We start from the raw sequence: 18,421 nt of genomic DNA, 5'->3' as shown, positions 1-18,421 counted from the left end.
CTTACCTTCTGGCACCAGACTAAATGTTTGTGTCCCCTCAAAATTCTTCTGCTGAAACACTGACCTCAAACGTGATGCTATTAGTAGGTAGGGTCCTGGGAGGTAATTATGGCTAGAGGAACTCACGAGGCGCCTCATGATGGGCCTCATGAGGGGACTGGATGACAGTCACACTATTGAATCGTAGAACTTATTCCTTCTATCTAATAATGTGTTTACCCATTAAACAACCTCTCTTTATCCCCTTCTCCCAACACACACACCAACATACCCTTCACATCCTCTGGTATCTATAATTCTGTGGTTTACCTCCATAAGATATTTTTAGCTCCCACATAGGGGTGAGAACATGCAATATTTGTCTTCCTGTGCCTGGCTGATTTCCAGTTTCATCCTTTTGGTTGCAAATGACATTATTTCATTGTATTTTGTGGCTAAATAATATTCCATTGTGTATGTATAGAACCCTTTCTTTGCCTGTTAGTCTGTGGATGGACACTTAAATTGATTTCATGTCTTAGCTATTGTGAATAATACTGCAATAAACTTGCAAGAGCAAGTATCCCTTTGATATACTGATTTGCTTTTCCATTGGATAAATTCCTGAATTATATGGTATTTATGTTTAGTTTTTTCAGAAATCTACACACTGTTTTTCGTAGTAGCCGTATTAATTTACATTCTCACCAACAGTGTATACGAGTTCCCTTTTCTCCACATCCTTGCCAGCATTCATTGTTTTTTTTTTTTTTTAATAATAGACATTCTAACTGGGGCAAAATGATATCTCATTGTGGTTTTATATTCATTTGTTTCGATAAATTTTTGTATTTCCTCCTTAATTTCTTTCTTGACCCAATGGTTATTCAAGTGTATATTGTTTAACTTTCATCTTTTTATACAGTTTCCAAAATTACTCTTTATTGATTGCTGGTTTTATTTCACTGTGGTCTGAAATAATACTTGATATGATTTCCATTCATTAAAGTTTGCCAAGAACTTGTTTTGTATTCTAAAATATGTTCTATACTGGATAATGTGCCATATACTGATGAGAAGAATGTGTATTCTGTAGCTATTGAATGAAATGTTCTGTAGATTTTGGTTAGGTCCATTTGTTCTAATGTGCAGTTTAAAGCCAATATTTCTTTGTTAATTTTCTGTCTGGATTATTTGTCTAATGCTGAGAGTGGGGTATTGATGTCCCCAACTATTACTGTATTGGAGTCTATCTCTCCCTATAGATCTAATAGTATTTGTTCTATATATGTGGATACTCCAGTGTTGGGTGCATATAGGTTTAAAATTATGTCCTCTTGCTGAATTAATCCCTTTATCATTATATAATAAACTTGTCCATTTTTGTTCTTTTTGACAAAAAGTCTGTTTTATATAAGTATAGCTACTCTTGCTCACTTTTTTTACTGTTTATAAGGAAAATATTTTCTATCCCTTTACTTTCAGTCTATGTGTCTCTAAAGGTGAGATGACTTTCTTGTAGGTAGCATATAGTTGGACCAATTAAAATAAAATTCATCCTGCCAGCCTACATATTTTAAGTGGAAAACTTAATCCATTTACATTCAAGGTTATTATTGGTATGTACGAGCTTGTTCCTGTCATTGTATTAATTGATTTCAGGTTGTATGTACCTCCTTTGTCTCTTTTATTCTGTCTTACTGTTTACCTTTTTGGTTTGGTGGTTTTCTGTTTTGAGTCCTTTCTTTATTGTTTGTGTGTTTGTTCTACCAATGGGTTTTCTACTTTGATGCATTTTCATGGTGGCAGATATCATTCTTTCACTTCCATGTACAGAACTCCCTTAGCATTTCTTACAGAGCCTGTCTAGTGGTGATGAATTCCCTGAGCTTTCACCTGTCTGGGAAATACTTTATTTCTCCTTCATTTAAGAAATGTAACTTTATTGAGTATAATAGCCTTGACTGGAAGTTTTTTCTTTTAATACTTCAAATGTATCATCCAATTCTCTCCTGGCCTACAAGGTTTCTCCTGAGAATATCACAGTTATCCTCATGGGGGATACCTTATAAATGCCCAGATACTTTTCTCTTTCTATTTTTAGAATTATCTCTCTGCCTTTGACTTTGGACGGTTTGACTATAATTTACAACAGATAACACCTTTTTCAAAAATTGTATCTGCCAATCTCTGAGCTTCCTGTATCTCAAAGTCTAATGCTCTTCCTAGACTTGGGGGCAATTTTGTTAAATAGGTTTTCTATTTCTTTTATTTTTCTCTTCACCTTCTGGGACCCTAAATATTGGGTCACTTTATGGTGTCCTATATGCCACATAGGTTTTGTTCATTCTCTTTTACTCTTTTTGCTTACTTTTTGTCTGTATTATTTCAAAAGATTTGTCTTCCAGTTCTGAAATTCTTTATTCTGCTTGATCTTGTCTATTGTTGAAGATTTTGAATGTCTTATTATTTTATTTAATTAATTCTTCAATTCCAGAATTTCTGTTTGGTCTTCTTATATCGCCTCTTTGGTAAATTTCCCATTTGTGTCTTGAATTGTTTTCCTGATTTATTTGTATTGTTTTTCTGTATTGTTTTGTACCTTCCTGAACTTCTTCAATATCATTATTTTGAATTCTTTTTCTGAAATTTTATAATTGTTTTATTGGACTCTATTGCTGGACAATTATTGTGACCCTTTCAGGGTGTAATGTTTTCTTAGTTTTTCATGTTTCTTGTGTCCTTATGTTGATATCTGCACATCTGGTATAACAGTCACCCTTCTTAGTGTTTGAATTTACTTTTTAAGGGGAGGATATATTTCTGAAGATGTATTTATGGTGTTCATTGGGTAACATACTTTAAGTTTGATTCTGAGTGTGTGCAGTAGTGTAGTCTCAATATAATTTACCTGGCTATAAACAGCATCGGTGATATCTGTTATTTCCCCATTGGTCTAGGGTACAATTGTTAGTGGAGGCTGTGATAAAGTTTTGTTGGATACGGGATTATGAAATGGGCCTATTCTTGAGCCTCAAGGTGGTATAAGTTGTTATCAATGCTAGTAGGTCCAAGAGGGCCAATTTTGGGGCCTCCCAGTGGCTTGCTTGGGTGCTAGTAATGGCAGAAGACAGCTAGGTAGATGGACAAGTCCTCAGGCCCCTGGGCAGTGGGTGTGACAAGGACAAGGGCAATAGCATGGATGGGACAATTTTCTGGCTCACAAGAAGTTCACTTCGGTGTTGGCAGTGGTTGCAACAGGCTGAGTAAGCTGGTCTCCAGGCCCACAGGTGGCACACGTAGGGTAACCAGCAGTTGTGGGTGCCAGCTGTTGTGGTAATGGCAAGCTGGGTGGGCTTGACCTCAGGCCCCTGGGAAGAGTGTTCCTTGACCAATGGTGGTGGACTTGGCTGGTTGGTCTGCAGGCTGCCAGGGGACATGCTCAGGCACTTACAGGGCGGTTAGGTCCTGGCTGGGCAAACCTGCCCTCAGAATCCCTGGTGGTGCACACAGGTACTAATTGTGGTAGACATGGGTGAAGTGACCCCCAGGAACCCAGTAGAATGCTTAGGTAGGGGCCACAGCAATGGCACCACAGCCCAGATACTGTGAAGGGTGGGATTGCTTTCAATGGCAACAGGCTTATGTAGGTGTTGGAGGTGCATGCATTTCACTGTGCTTTGGTCTCAGTGGCAGCAGCCTGCAGCTGCTGGAGGGGTTTGTGCTGAAGGTGCATGAAAATGTATGGTAGCTTTGCTGCTTAAAGAAGTGGGGTTATTGCCAATGGATTGTGCTTCAGCCTTGAGAGAAGCAGCCAGCCATGACAGTGGTTGTGGGCAGGGGATGTTAATGAGGCTCCAGGGATGTGAAAATGCAGGGGTTGTTGGGCTCCTGGGCAGGACATGGTCTAGCGGGGACTGGGCTGTCTGTATGGTGCCTTGTTGTAACTGCTTAGGGCATGTGGAGGTGTGGTACCCAGCATGAACTCCCTCACTGGAGCAATGCCTTCATGCAGTGTCTAGGGGGCTCCCTATGTTAGCTTCAGGGTTCACAAAGGTCTAGAGTCTCTCATGTAGCTAGAAGCATGGGAGTCTATCGTGGGAATATGGATTCTGGGAAGGCCACTCACCCTTTCCACACAATATAGAACCTCTCCAGGATCCCTACTTGTCCCAGCAAAGCAGACTGTTTTGGTTTCCTCTCTTTCCTTGCTTTAAATGTTTCCTGTCACTTGTCTGTTGAACTCCAGTGTTCTCTCTTAGATAATCTATTCAAAGTGTGATTATCTACTCAGAATTTTTGTTCCTCTTTGTAGAAGAGGAAAGTACCAGTTGCTTCTAATCAGACATCTTAAAGGTCTTTCTCAAAGAAACTTTATTAAAAAAAAGATTCAAGTCTACAAATGAAAAATACTCCAATATCTCTCATAAAATTGATGCACAGTTATCTATAATGAGTGCCTTCTTATGCTACTCACCAGATTTGAAAAGTAAAATAAAAATCATTATGAATCTCAAGGCAATAAAAGAAAAGGAAATAAAGTTAGATAATGTACAAAAGGGCAAAACCCAGGCTCCTCCCAGGTTCTGTGCACTATCATCTAATAGTATGTAACAGTGGAGTAATATCTACAATGACTGCAGTAAAAAAAGTGTGAATTATGTTTTATATTTTTAGAATTGGAACTAAAACTCTTAAAGTACTTGAGAAAAGGCGGCTTTTTAAAAGTGTGCATTAACTCAGGAACTATGGTTACCGAATTTGTTTGGCTGTGTCCCCACCCAAACATCATCTTGAATGTTGTGGGAGGGACCCAGTAGCAAGTAATTGAATCATGGGGGCAGCCTTTCCCATGCTATTCTCATAATAGCAAATAAATCTCATGTGATCTGGTGGTTTTTAAAAGGGGAGTTTCCCTGCACAAACTCTCTTTGCCTGCCACCATCCACGTAAGAGGTGACTTGCTCCTCCTTGCCTTCTGCCATGATTGTGAGGCCTCCCCAGCCATGTGAAACTAAGTCCAATAAACCTCTTTCTTTTGTAAATTACCCAGCCTCGGGTATGTCATTATCAGCAGCGTGAAAATGGACTAATACAGTAAATTGGTACCAGTAGAGTAGGGCACTGCTGAAAAGAAAAGATATCCAAAAATGTGGAAGCAACCTGGGAACTGGGTAACAGGCAGAGGTTGGAACAGTTTGGAGGGCTCAGAAGAAGACAGGAAAATGTGGGACAGTTTGGAACTCCCTAGAACCTTGTTGAATGGCTTTGACTAAAGTGCTCATAGTGATATGGACCAAGAAATCCAGGCTGAGGTGGTCTTAGATGGAGATGGGGAACTTGTTGGGAAATGGAGCAAAGGTGACTCTTGTTATGTTTTAGAAAAGAGAGTGGTGGCATTTTGCCCCTGCCCTAGAGATACTTGGAATTTTGAACTTGAGACAGATGATTTAGAGTATCTGGGGGAAGGAATTTCTGAGCAGCAGTATATTTAAGAAGTGCCTTGGGTACTGTTAAAGGCATTCAGATTTCTTTTTTTCTTTCTTTCTTTCTTTCTTTCTTTTTTTTTTTTTTTTTTTTTTTTTTTGAGACAGTCTCGCACTGTCATCCAGGCTGGAGTGCAGTGCAGTGGCATGATCTTGGCTCACTGCACCACTGCCTTTGGTTTCAAGTGATTCTCCTGCCTCAGCCTCCTGAGTAGCTGGGATTACAGGCATGTGCCACCACACCCAGCTTATTTTTGTATTTTTAGTAGAGACAGGGTTTCACCATGTTGGCCAGGATGGTCTCAATTTCCTGACCTTGTGATCCAGCAATCTAAGCCTACCAAAGTGCTGGGATTACAGGCCTGAGTCACTGCACCCAGCTAGGCATTCAGTTTTATAAGAGAAGCAGAGCATAAAAGTTCAGAAAAATTTGCAACCTGACAATGCAATAGAAAATAAAATCCCACTTTCTGAGAAGAAATTCAAGCCAGCTGCAGAAATTTGCATAAGTAATGAGGAGTCAAATGCTAATCCCCAGGATAATAGGGAAAATGTTTCCAGGGCATATCAGAGGTCTTCATGGCAGCCTCTCCCATTACAGACCCAGAGGAAGAAAAAGTGGTTTCCTGGGCTGGGCCCAGTGTCCACATGCTGTGTGCAGCCTAGGGACTTGGTGCCCTGTGTACCAGCCATTACAGCCCTAGCTGAAAGGGGTCAAAGTAGAGCTTGGGCTGTGGCTTCAAAGAGTGCAAGCCTTAAGTCTTAGCAGCTTCCACATGGTGTTGAGACTACTGCAGTGCAGAGAAGTCAAGAACTAGGATTTGGGAACCTCTGCCTAGATTTCAAAGGATGTATAGAACGCCTAGATGTCCAGGCAGAAGTTTTCAGCAGGGGCGGGGCTCTCATGGAGACCTTCTTCTAGGGCAATGTGGAAGGGAAATGTGGGGTCAGAGTTCCCACACAGAGCCTCTACTGGGGTACCACCTAGTGGAGCTGTGAGAAGAGGGCCATCATCCTCCAGACCCCAGAATGGTAGATCTGCTGACAGCTTAAACCATGCACCTGGAAAAGCCACAGACACTCAATGCTAGCCCATGAAGGCAGCCAGGAGAGAGGCTGTACCCTGCAGAGCCACCTGGGCAGAGCTGCCCAAGACCATGGGAACCCACCTCTTGCATCAGCATGACCTGAATGTGAGACTGTTGCTGTTGAATGGCATGTTAAGTGTATATGTCTTTTAGATCCATTTGGTCTAAAGTATTGTTAAATTCCAATGTTTTCTTATTAATTTTTTTGGTCTGGATAATCTGTCTATTGTTGGTAGTATAGTGTTGAAAATTCCTACTATTTTTGTATTACAATCTATCTCTCCTATCAGATTTTTAAATTTTTATTTTATATATTTTTATATAAATATAAATATAGACACCATGCATTTGTCTCAAGCTTGTATATAAGTACTGGAACCTACTAAGGGACATTCTATCCTGTGGATTGTTGCTACTTTTCATAGAATGGAGTCAAGACTGAAAATTCCTATGCTACCAGCTTCCTAATATCCCCCATAACTGCTTTATTGTTGATGCCATTTAGACTATTCCTATTTCTAGTTTACTGATAGTTTCATCATGAATAGGTATAGAATTATTTTCAAATGCTTTTGTACACTTACTGAAATGATGCTACAGTTTCTCTCTTTTACTCTACTAATGAGGTAAATGTCATTGATTTATTTTTAAATATTACATCAAACTTGCATTCTTGTGATAAACCCTACTTAGTTGGTCATGATGTATTAACTTTTCTTTCACATTTCTGGATTCAATTTGCTTATATTATACTAAGTAATTTCCAATTTATTATCTGTTTCCTCCTTTAATCCTGTCAATTTTGTCACCAATTTTTTTGAAAGCTCTATTATTAGGTGCTTACAAATTTATGATTGCTATTGACAAGTTGATCTTTTGGTCATTATTAAATAGCTCATTTTTACTTTGATTATGATCTGTGTCTTGGAGTTTTGCATTATATTTTAGTGCTTCAGATTACAATATATATTTAGAATATGTGTTTTAAATAAATAACAATATATATTGTAGAGTACTTTTTTAGTGCTCTAGAGATTACAATATATGTCCTTAACTTTTCAAAACATACTTAGAATTAGTATTCTATGACATACATAAAATGTAGAAACCTTGCACACTTACAGGTCCATTTAATCTTTATCTTTTATGTCATAATTGCCATATGTATTACATCTATGTATATTACAAACAACTAAGATAATGATATAAGTTTAGTTTGATCAGTACTATGCATTTTAAGGAAATTAAGAAAAAACATATTTATATTCCCCTCATTATTTACTGTTTCTGATGTTTTTCACTCCTTTCTGAAAAACAAATTTTCTCTAAGCCTTTATTTTTCTTCAGTTAAAAATTTTTCTTTTAAAATTTCGTGTGGTGCCTGGAACTTAAATTTATGGCAATAAGTTATCCTAATTTTAATTTAGCTGAATGTATCTTTATTTTGCTTTCATTGTTGAGGAATACTTTGTGTATAGAATTCTGGATTGATATATCTCTCTTTTTTCTTCACTTGATGATACCGTTGCAATGTCTTCTGGTAGCTATGGTTTCTAAGTCAGGATTTCTTCAAATCACAAGTCCCCAGAATATTATTTTTTGTGGTTGATTACAATATTTTCTCTTTATCTTTTTTCAATACTTTGATTATGGTATGCCTAAGCATGCTTTTCTTTGTACAGTCGGACTTTGTACCTCAGGCCAACCATGTGTTCCACATTGATGGATTCAACCAACTACAGATCAAAAATGTTCAGGAAAAATTGCATCTGTACTGAACATGTACAGCCTTTTAAAAAAATTATTCCCTAAAAAATGCAACAATTATTTACATAGGATTTATATTTTATTAGGTATCATAAGTCATCTAGAGATGATTTAAACTGTATAGGAGGATATGCATAGGTTATATGCAAATACTTTGCCCATTTTGTATCAGGGACTGAAGCATCTGCGATTTTTAACATTCACAGAGGAGCTCTGAAACTAATCCCCCATGAATACGGAGGGACAACTGTGTCTATTCTTCTTCAACAATAATGTTTTTCACCTAACTTGAGAAAATTTCAACCATTATTTCTGCCTAATTCCTTCATATCTTTCTGCAACTACTTTTTCTCGTATGTTAGAATATTAGATAATTGTCTCACAGGCTCTGTTCATTCTTTTTCTCAAGCTTACCTCTCTCTTTTTGACTCGGATAATTTCTATTTTTTTTATCTTCAGGTTTACTAGTCTTCTCTCCTCTATCATCTACTTGCGATCGGGTTCATCTTGTGAATTTTAAATTTCAGGTACTTTATCATTTGATTTTAGAATTTTTAAATATTTTTATTTATCATCTGAATTTTGCTCTGTGTTCATTTACTGCAAGTATATTTTTCTTTATTTTTTGAGTATATTTAAAATAGACGCTTTAAAATCCTTCTCTATGAAGTCCAATATCTGTGTCATTTGGGAGTTACTTTCTATTGATAGTCTTGTTACATGATACTGGATCATTTTTTTTTATTCTTCTTATATAAAGGAAATTTGGATAGTAAGCTGAACGTTGTGAATATTATGCTACTGAAATTTTGAATTCTGCTATTGTCCCCAAAGAGTGTTTAAGTTTTTGTTATAAGGGCAATTAACCTGCTTGAATTTCAACTATAAACTGTTTCTTCGGCAATGTCTCCAATCTCAGTACAGTTCTTTTATACTTAGCTGGACTGCTTTAAGTCTGTACAGCACATACCCGATTCTGGAGTCAACCTGAATCATGGTCAATATTTATTTACAGATCCTGAGAAGCTCTATAAATTGTCTGTCCTTTTAGGATTTTAAAAAATCACTTTCTAGTGGCCGTGAGTTGCCCCAAACTCCTTCCTTTGATTCTTCAAGCCGAAACTCCTGCCGGTTACTTGGAGAATTTTCACACTACATGGAAGCCACAGCAGTCTGCCCTCTGGCTAAAAGCCAAATAAACAGGAAACTCATATACCACCCCTTCTTCCAATGCTGACCTTCCTCTTCTCTCTGCTCTTTATTACTCCTTTGTGCTTCAGGTCATTGTTGTTTATTTGGTGTGTCAGTTGTGTGACAGAAGCACATAAGTCAGGAGCTACCTGAGCCAATCAAAAAAAAGAAGTAGCCCTTTAACTGTATGAAGGAAAGTCAAGCTGCAGGATTTTTCTGAAGCACATATGACAATTTTTATCCATTTTCTTATCCATTTTACTCGTTTACATTAAATTGTCATCTTCTGTGTACAAGGTACTATGCTGCTTACTGAAATCACATTTTTTGTAAAAGAATAAAACTTGGTCTTTCTGTAAAGTAATTTTTCAATGTAGTTGTGGAGGAAAACAGTCTAACCGATAGCCAAAACTTGGTGTGCGGCCGGGCGCGGTGACTCACGCCTGTAATCCCCGCACTCTAGGAGACCGAGGCAGGCGGATAACAAGAGGGGTGAGGAGTTCGAGACCAGCCTGGCCAACATGGTGAAACCCCGTCTGTAATAAAAATATAAAAAATTAGCCAAGCTAGTGCTGTGGGCCTGTAGTCCCAGCTACTCGGAAGGCTAAGTAGTGGGAGAATCACTTGAACTCAGGAGGCGGAGGTTGCAGTGAGCCGAGGTCGTGCCATTGCCACTCCAGCCTGAGCAAGAGAGCGAGACTTTGTTTGAAAAAAAAAAAAAATTCGGGCCAGGCGCAGTGGCCCACACCTGTAATCCCAGCACTCTGGGAGGCTGAGGTGGGCGGATCACCTGAGGTCGGGATTTCAAGACCAGCCTGACCAACATGGAGAAACCCCGTCTCTACCGAAAATACAAAATTAGCTGGGCATAGTAGCACACTCCTGTAATCACAGCTACTCGGGAGGCTGAGGCAGGAGAATTGCTTGAACCCAGGAGGCGGAGGTTGTGGTGAGCAGAGGTCGCGCCATTACACTCCACCCTGGGCAACAAGAGGGAAACTCCATCTCAAAAAAGAAAAAAATCGGTGTGATAATTGCCATACTTTATGTTATCTAAGATGTAATAAGACAGCACAGTGAAAAATGCACCTTTACAGAGTAGTTGACCTTGTACAATCCCCAAGTTTCAACTAGGTGTGTGCATGCACAAGAACAGTTTTGTGGACTTATTAGTGGGTCACTGTTCCGTACCTACATAGATTTTGATTTAAAATGTTCTTTCACCAGTATAATACAATTTGTTGATATTGAAAGGATTGATGTAATGTTTGAAATTCTTTTTATTTATTTATTCATTTATTTATTTAGACGGAGTCTCGCTCTGTCGCCCAGGCTGGAGTGCAGTGGCCGGATCTCAGCTCACTGCAAGCTCCACCTCCCGGGTTCACGCCATTCTGCTGCCTCAGCCTCCCCAGTAGCTGGGACTACAGGCGCCCGCCACCACGCCCGGCTAATTTTTTTGTATTTTTAGTAGAAATAGATTTCACCGTGTTAACCAGGATGGTCTAGATCTCCTGACCTCGTGATCTGCCCGCCTTGGCCTCCCAAAGTGCTGGGATTACAGGAGTGAGTCAATGCGCCTGGCCATGTTTGAAATCATTTTGGACACAAATACACTTATTCAAGTACATCGTTCTTAAGCAAAAATCTTTTGTGACCATAATCATATAGTGAAGCCAATTAATAATATATAAGGTAATTACAAATGTTGCTTCTGTACTTTGGTGGGATCCTGTACAAGGTACCTATGACAGGTGAATTGACATCTGTCATAGGTACCATTCAGGTAGAATAGAATTTTGATTTAGTTATTTGGGAGTTATCATCTTGTAAATTTGCGGGCACAGTGACTACCTCCAAAATTTACACTTCTGAGGGGTAGTAAAGACGATGTATGCAATCTGATTTTCATATTAAGTATCCAAGAAAGATTGTGTCAACCTTCACATATGGGCATCAATATCTTTCTAATAACTACAAGTATATTGCAAGTTTCATTGCTTGAACAAAGAAAGCTAATGAGTATCATGTTAAGAATTTGTGCCTATCTATAGGCAGTTATAAAATAGGCAGTAATATCATGATTCTGTCACCCCAAATCATCCATCATCTGTCTCATCACTCATCATTAAGATAGCTTAATTTCCATAATGGCTAGATTGCATAATCACTTGTCAATGCATAATTATTAAATAGAGCTAAGCATTGCATGGGCTAAGCGTCTGCATCATCAGTTCCAGGCATTTCAGTGCCTTAATTTAGAGGCCAGCAGCTGTGTCACACAGGCAGCAGCATGTCACTGGAAAGAATTAGTAAAGTGAATGGAAAGCATGATATCTGTGTATTATAGATTGCATGGTTTTCTGTAAGCTCCAAATTGGTACATTTTGGTTATTTCACACATCATTTCCTCCTTTTGTGACCATTAAAATCCACTGAACTAATCATTCCACAAATCCTGGAAGTCCACAGCTCTCGCCTGGATGAAAATTTATGTAAACTTATTTTTTGGACTGTAAGAGGTAGTTATAAAACATGAAACCTACATATCCTTAAAATTCTAGGGATTTTACAAATATGATTATTCAAATAGATTTGTAATATTACTATGCTCAAAATATATACTGCATCATAAAATAAGTGATTTACTTAAAAGTAATGTGGTCCATTTCATCATGTGTTCACAGAAGTTCCTAAGACTTAAAAATATGACATCATGACATGACAGGTTATAGCCATCACTTTGTAGGACACTTCTAGGTTCTTAAATTTCTAATCAATCCTGTCACTTCTCACTGACTTTTGAAACTTTCTGGGAAAAAATTATTTTTGCTCTAGATTTATTCTGTCTAATATATAACCTTATCTCTGAATTTTTATGAGGCTTCTTTCTACCATCTTTTGGTACAGTGAATGATGAACTGATCTTTAGACTAATAATTTTTTTCTGTGTGTTATATAAAATTATTGCATTCTAGAAGTTTCCATTTGGTTTTCAGTATTTTATATTGAAACACAACGTTCTGTATACAAATTGGGGGGCAAGGTATTATAGGAGGTAGTTTAAATTAAATACATGAGCTAAAAACATGTGTAAAATACATTTTCCTTCAGTGTTTTGTGAAACTTCTTGCATACCAGTAGATAACATCTGGAAGTACCAACTCTAATTAAGCAAACACAGCAGGAAAAGATCTTCTTACTGTTAACCCATCTGACACCTGAAAATTTCTCATTCAACTATCCATACCAGTGAGAAGAGGATTTGAGCATTAGCAAGGCCTCAGCTGCTACCCTAAACTTAATGAAAGTCAGTGAAATGAGAAATCGGTTTTAACGTAGACATCTAACTGTCTTGCTTTTCTTTTAAAAGTTAGTATTAACTTCATTTTCTAATTTGTAATGTACAAAAATATGCCACATTTTGCATACTAGTTTTATCATGTAACTATTAAATTCAGTTCATAATTCAAATTTATATTATTGTTGACTTTAATTTAAAAAAACTAGAAATAAAGGCAAATATTTTTCTCTTGGGCAATATGTTATCTCTTCCTCAAGAAATAGATTCCAAAAAGAGCCCCATGGGGCTCTATATCTGAGAAAAACAAGTGTTGGTAAACACCAAATTATTTTATCTGTCTTGAAGAATCACATTTCATGCTAATACATTAATGCTTCTGAGAATTATTACATTAAGGATTTCTGTTTTTTGATGATAGAACCTTTTTCACCGCAATACCTATTAGAAGAATAAACTATGATGTAGCTATCTTGGAATGTTCACTGATCTTAATTTCATTTAGAATTTGCAAAGAAGAATCTCATATAATAAGTCTAAATAGATCTTAATATGATAACAAATGAAGAGTTGCTATGCCTGGGATAGTTTGTTGAGAAATCATGAAATGCCCCCATCACCTGGCAGCTGGAAAACTGGTATAAAAGGTATGAATCAAATCAGGCCATGTCTTTCCACGTCTTTCAAGCCCTGACCCCTCACCTCTCTTACCTTAGAAAAGTTGAAAATATACATTATTCAAATGCAATACTAAGTTTTTCTCTAAATAACCACATGGCCAAGTGGAATAAGAAGTCTGTCAGGACTACTTGAATGTTACCATTTCCATAGGTTTCGTGGGTTGAGAAATTGCAGAGGCCCTTCCAGAGGTTATGTAATTCATTCAACAGATGATGCAATAATCTGTCTTTGGAACACTGTCCTTTGTGTCATGGCATTTCAGGTTTTCTTTTGACAGGTCATGCAACTAAAGAATAACACTTCACCAAGCCTGTAATCCCAGCACTTTGGGAGGCCAAGACGGGCGGATCACGAGGTCAGGAGATCAAGACCATCCTGGCGAACACGGTGAAACCCCGTCTCTACTAAAAAAATACAAAAAAAACTAGTCGGGCGAGGTGGCGGTGCCTGTAGTCCCAGCTACTCGGGAGGCTGAGGCAGGAGAATGGCGTGAACCTGGGAGGCGAAGCTTGCAGTGAGCTGAGATCTGGCCACTGCACTCCAGCCTGGGCAACAGAGCAAGACTCCGTCTCAAAATAAAAATAAAAATAAAAAATAACACTTCACATAATCGTATTTTTTAACAAATGTATTAATCATTTTTTCCTCGAACAATTTTATTGGGTATAATATACAGATCTTAAGTACACAATTCAATCAATTTTGACTATTGAATGCAGCCACATAAATCACACTTCTCTTGAGATAAAACGTTTCTTTGTGCTGTACCGGGGTCCCGAGACCATCCCCAGGTTTGATGATTTGCTAGGAGTGCTCCCACGACTCAGCATATAGGCATAGTCATGACAGTGATTTATTACGGAAAACAGATAAAAAGCGAAATCAGCAAAGAGAAAAGGTGCATCCAGCAATATCCGGAAGAAACCAGGTGCAAGCATCCGAGAGTCTTATCCCACTGGAGTCGTACCAGCTGATCTTAATTCACCCAGTAGCAACTTGTAATGGCAAGTATGAAGTGCTGTCTACCAAGGAGGCTCCTGAGAGGCTCAGAGTCCATGGTTTTTATTAGAGTTGATTACATAGGACACACTTTTCCTACTCTGTATAAAAATTTTAGACTTCAAGAAAAACAGATATTCAGGATAAACCAATTGTTTGAACAAATAGTTTAGGACAATGAATCGTTCTTATGAGGGAATGGTGGGAACTCTCTTGAAATATAAGTTTCTAGATGCTAGCCAAGATCAGCCTTGCAAGCAGGCCATTATAAGGATCAGCGTCTCCTGCCTGCTTCTGTTAACCTTTTTCTGCACGTTTACTGCAAATCAAGCCTCCAAGAAATCATAGGTCTACTTTTGATCAAAATAAGTTAGTTTTCCTAGTCTAGAAATTCACATAAGTGGAATCAAATAGAAGAACATAATGTCATTTCACCACTTAATTTTCATTCATTTGTCATAGTTTCTAAATGTTTTTGGTCTTGATTTATTGCGCATTTTATATTGCAACATTTTATAACTCAGGAATCATGGCCATCAGCAGCTCCAGGCTCAGCTTCACACAGTTTGGCTGCTGGAAAGAGAAGTCAAGTGTGCATTAGAAAATCTTAGAATTTCTTCTCAGTTTTTTGGCTAAAATCATGTGTGAAAATTCCAAGGAAGAATCCTGATTGTCCTGGATAGAACAATGACCCACTTGTGACCGAGACCTGATAGGCAGGTCTTGGCTTGCATTCTGAGCTACAGTTTTACTGTTATCAGAAATGAATCATTTTCAGAAAGAACAGGATCCAGTCACTAGAAGAGATGATGCTGGGTGAGACAACCATTCCAGTGTAACAATATGATATTTAATTTTTCAATTTTTCAAGATGTCTTTAAATTTTTAAATTCCAAACCAAATGTATGTTAATTTATTGAGCAATAACAAAAATAATTATTTTCTCAGGTCCTTTAGAAGGGACCTGAGAAAATATAAAATGAATAGAAGAAAGATTTTTTGCCCACATAGTCTCTAGTCTGGAATGGCACTTATAGCCAGCCATGTGAACATTCAGTAGATCCTATATAGTGGACAGAAGGCGTTCCATTGAAAACAATTATATCTTCCACCTCTGAATCAATTTTTCATCATTGCATTTCAATCTTTTTTAGCTTGTAAAAAAAAAAAAAGAAAACCTCATCTGACAACTATTAATTCAGAAAGCTAAATGCCATGATTCAAGCCTAGATCCTTCATCCAACTGCTTCTGCAGACAAGAACGAGATTGAGTTGAGGGCACCTGGAGATCAAAACAGAAAGCACACTGTACAAGTCATTTATTAACTACTTTTTAAAAAAATTCTAGTCCTAATAGCAACATTTATTCTAGTTGAGAAACCAAGTTGAAGATGGCATAATAGACAATTCAAAGTCATTTCCTCTAAACATATTTTGTCTAAATGATCTAATATAAAATTTTCCTGAGTTACATTTGCATCCCTGGAGAAGGGCTTCCCGATGTTACCTTGCTGCTGATGTTTAGTGCAGCTGCAGAGCTTTAGCCTGACTCTCTCACTCCTTGAGCATTCCCTATGCCCAAAGAATAATTCATTGTTCCGGATGAATTTTAAAATATTTCTTCAATGTAGTACTATTCCTCAGTTTATTGTGCAAACAAAAAAAAGAATTGTTGTTTTAAATTTATACACTAGAATTAATCTTTTTCTCAACACTTTTCATTCAATTATATGTATGATTGATTGATTGATCGATTATTTTGAGACAGAATCTCACTGTCACCCATGCTGGGAAACAGTGGAATGATCTTGATCATAGCTCTCTGTAACCTTGAACTCCTGGGCTCAGGTGATCCTCCCACCTCAGGCACCTGAATAGCTGGGACTACAGGCACCTGCCACCACACTTGACTTTTTTTTTTTTTTTGGTAGAGATGGGGTCTCACTATATTGCCTAAGCTGGCTTCAAACTTGCGGCTTCAAGCAATCCTGCCACCTTGGCCTCCCAAAGTGCTGGGATTATAGGTGTGAACTACCATGTCTGATCCATTTGATGTATAATTTATAAAGTCTACAAAAGCTAGTAAAGCTATACCTATACACTGAATATAAATAATTTTAAACATATATATAAAGCAGAACCTGCTCAGATGATTTTTAAGTATTAGTGTTGATCAAAAAGGAAGGGCATTTTAAGGAACATAATACTAGTTATTTCTCTTTCTGTCTCAACTCTTCTGGATATCCCAGCCTCCAGGTCATCCATTATCTTGAGACTTCTGATACCCACTGTACTTTACACAACCTCCAAAGTACCATAAACATTTCCCATTTTTTCCCCTGAAGAAATCTATTTGGAACTCTTCTTCTGGGATTACAAAATTTTCTCATATTATCAACTTCTCTTTTCTCTCCCTTCTCCTTCCCTTTACTCAAACATCACTCTCCCTGACAGACACTGACTGTGCTTGCAGGTGGAGGTCACTATTCTTTTCATGTTCCTTCATGACCCCCATCATTATTGCCAAACCATTTCCACGTCTACCTCCCTGAAAATGTTACTGCTCTTTTGAACTTCAGACCACTTAGCTGTAATCTCCAAATTGTTGTGACACACCAGTGTCAAATGTCTACAAACTCTCCACTGTGTTCACTGAAAAATTGAGTTCTTGGTTCACTGTCATTCCCTTCCCCTTTTTCTGGTAGTCATGCCCAGTGATTTTAAAACCAGCATGTAAAGCCCATGCCACATTTTGAATCGGCAGCTCTTTGGTCACCTCACTTCCTTTTCCTTTATCCTATTTCAGTCATCTTGTCTTTGATCACATACTGGACCTTCGTAGTCACCAGTAAAGCCACATGGCCACCAAAAATCTCAGTTTCAAATACTCTACTATTTAACTAGTCATTTTAACCTTCAGTGTTACTGAAACCAGGGCCTTTACTCTTCTAATTCTTTGGCCTCGGCACGCGTTCTATCACACTTTCCAAGTATTTGCTTCCTTGTTTACTAAATTAGATCACATTGACCATCTTCATAATCACTGCTCTGAATAGCAACATCTTTGATTTACACTCCCTTGTACAATCGACTGATAAAGCACCAACTCTGGTTGCAAAGTTATAGCTGCCTTTTAATCTGAGCCTAGCAAGTAAAGATTGCTGGAAATTCTTACTCTACCGTGCGATACACGACCACAGACTTTGAATGGACCCTCATCATTAGCCAAAAGAACTTACTACATGTCCTTTCTAAGTTTACTTTCTCCCTTTCTAAAACAAAACAAAACCAACAATTGTATACCCCTTCCTATCTCCTCAGAGGTCCAAACTCTCCCACCATACCCTCTCAGCTGAGACTTCGCTTCATACGGTATTGGTAAAATAGATGGAAAATAGTCATTAGATGGAAACTCAATCAACTACATTAACCTTCCTGTATCTTTTTTTATCTCTTTTGGCTTCTCCCCGTAAAGTGGGATAATTTTCTTAGATCCTTCCAAAGGCATCCCCTGCAATTGTGATCTACATTCCCTCTTCTCTCCTCCTTCCAAGTATTTTAGTGGTTTTAATGTTTTTGTTCATCCTAATTCTTCTGAGTAATACATATTTCTCCTAATTCTTTGTTAGTAGATAGTAGTACATGGGTTCATCCTTGGAAGTCCACTTAAGTAGGCATCTCCTCCATGAAGTGCTTTCCCCGGTTTCCCTAATGGAAATTAAAAATATACCCCTCCTTTGTGCCTCTATATTTTGTACAATTTTTTTATTGAAATGTCATTTTGCCTTTTAATGTGGCACCTTGTTGCTACCTCTGCCATACAGTAAATTCTAAGCTACATGAAAACGCTGAAAGTTTTTTAAAAAATCTTTCTATTTCCCATGACTTTAAGCACTAAAGCCTTCCAAATAATAGGTTGAAAAAATATT

Source organism: Trachypithecus francoisi, unplaced genomic scaffold (assembly GCF_009764315.1).
Source record: "Trachypithecus francoisi isolate TF-2019V2 unplaced genomic scaffold, Tfra_2.0 Lachesis_group2, whole genome shotgun sequence".
NCBI classification, from domain to species: Eukaryota; Metazoa; Chordata; class Mammalia; order Primates; family Cercopithecidae; genus Trachypithecus; species Trachypithecus francoisi.
Note: the sequence above shows the minus strand (reverse complement) of the source record.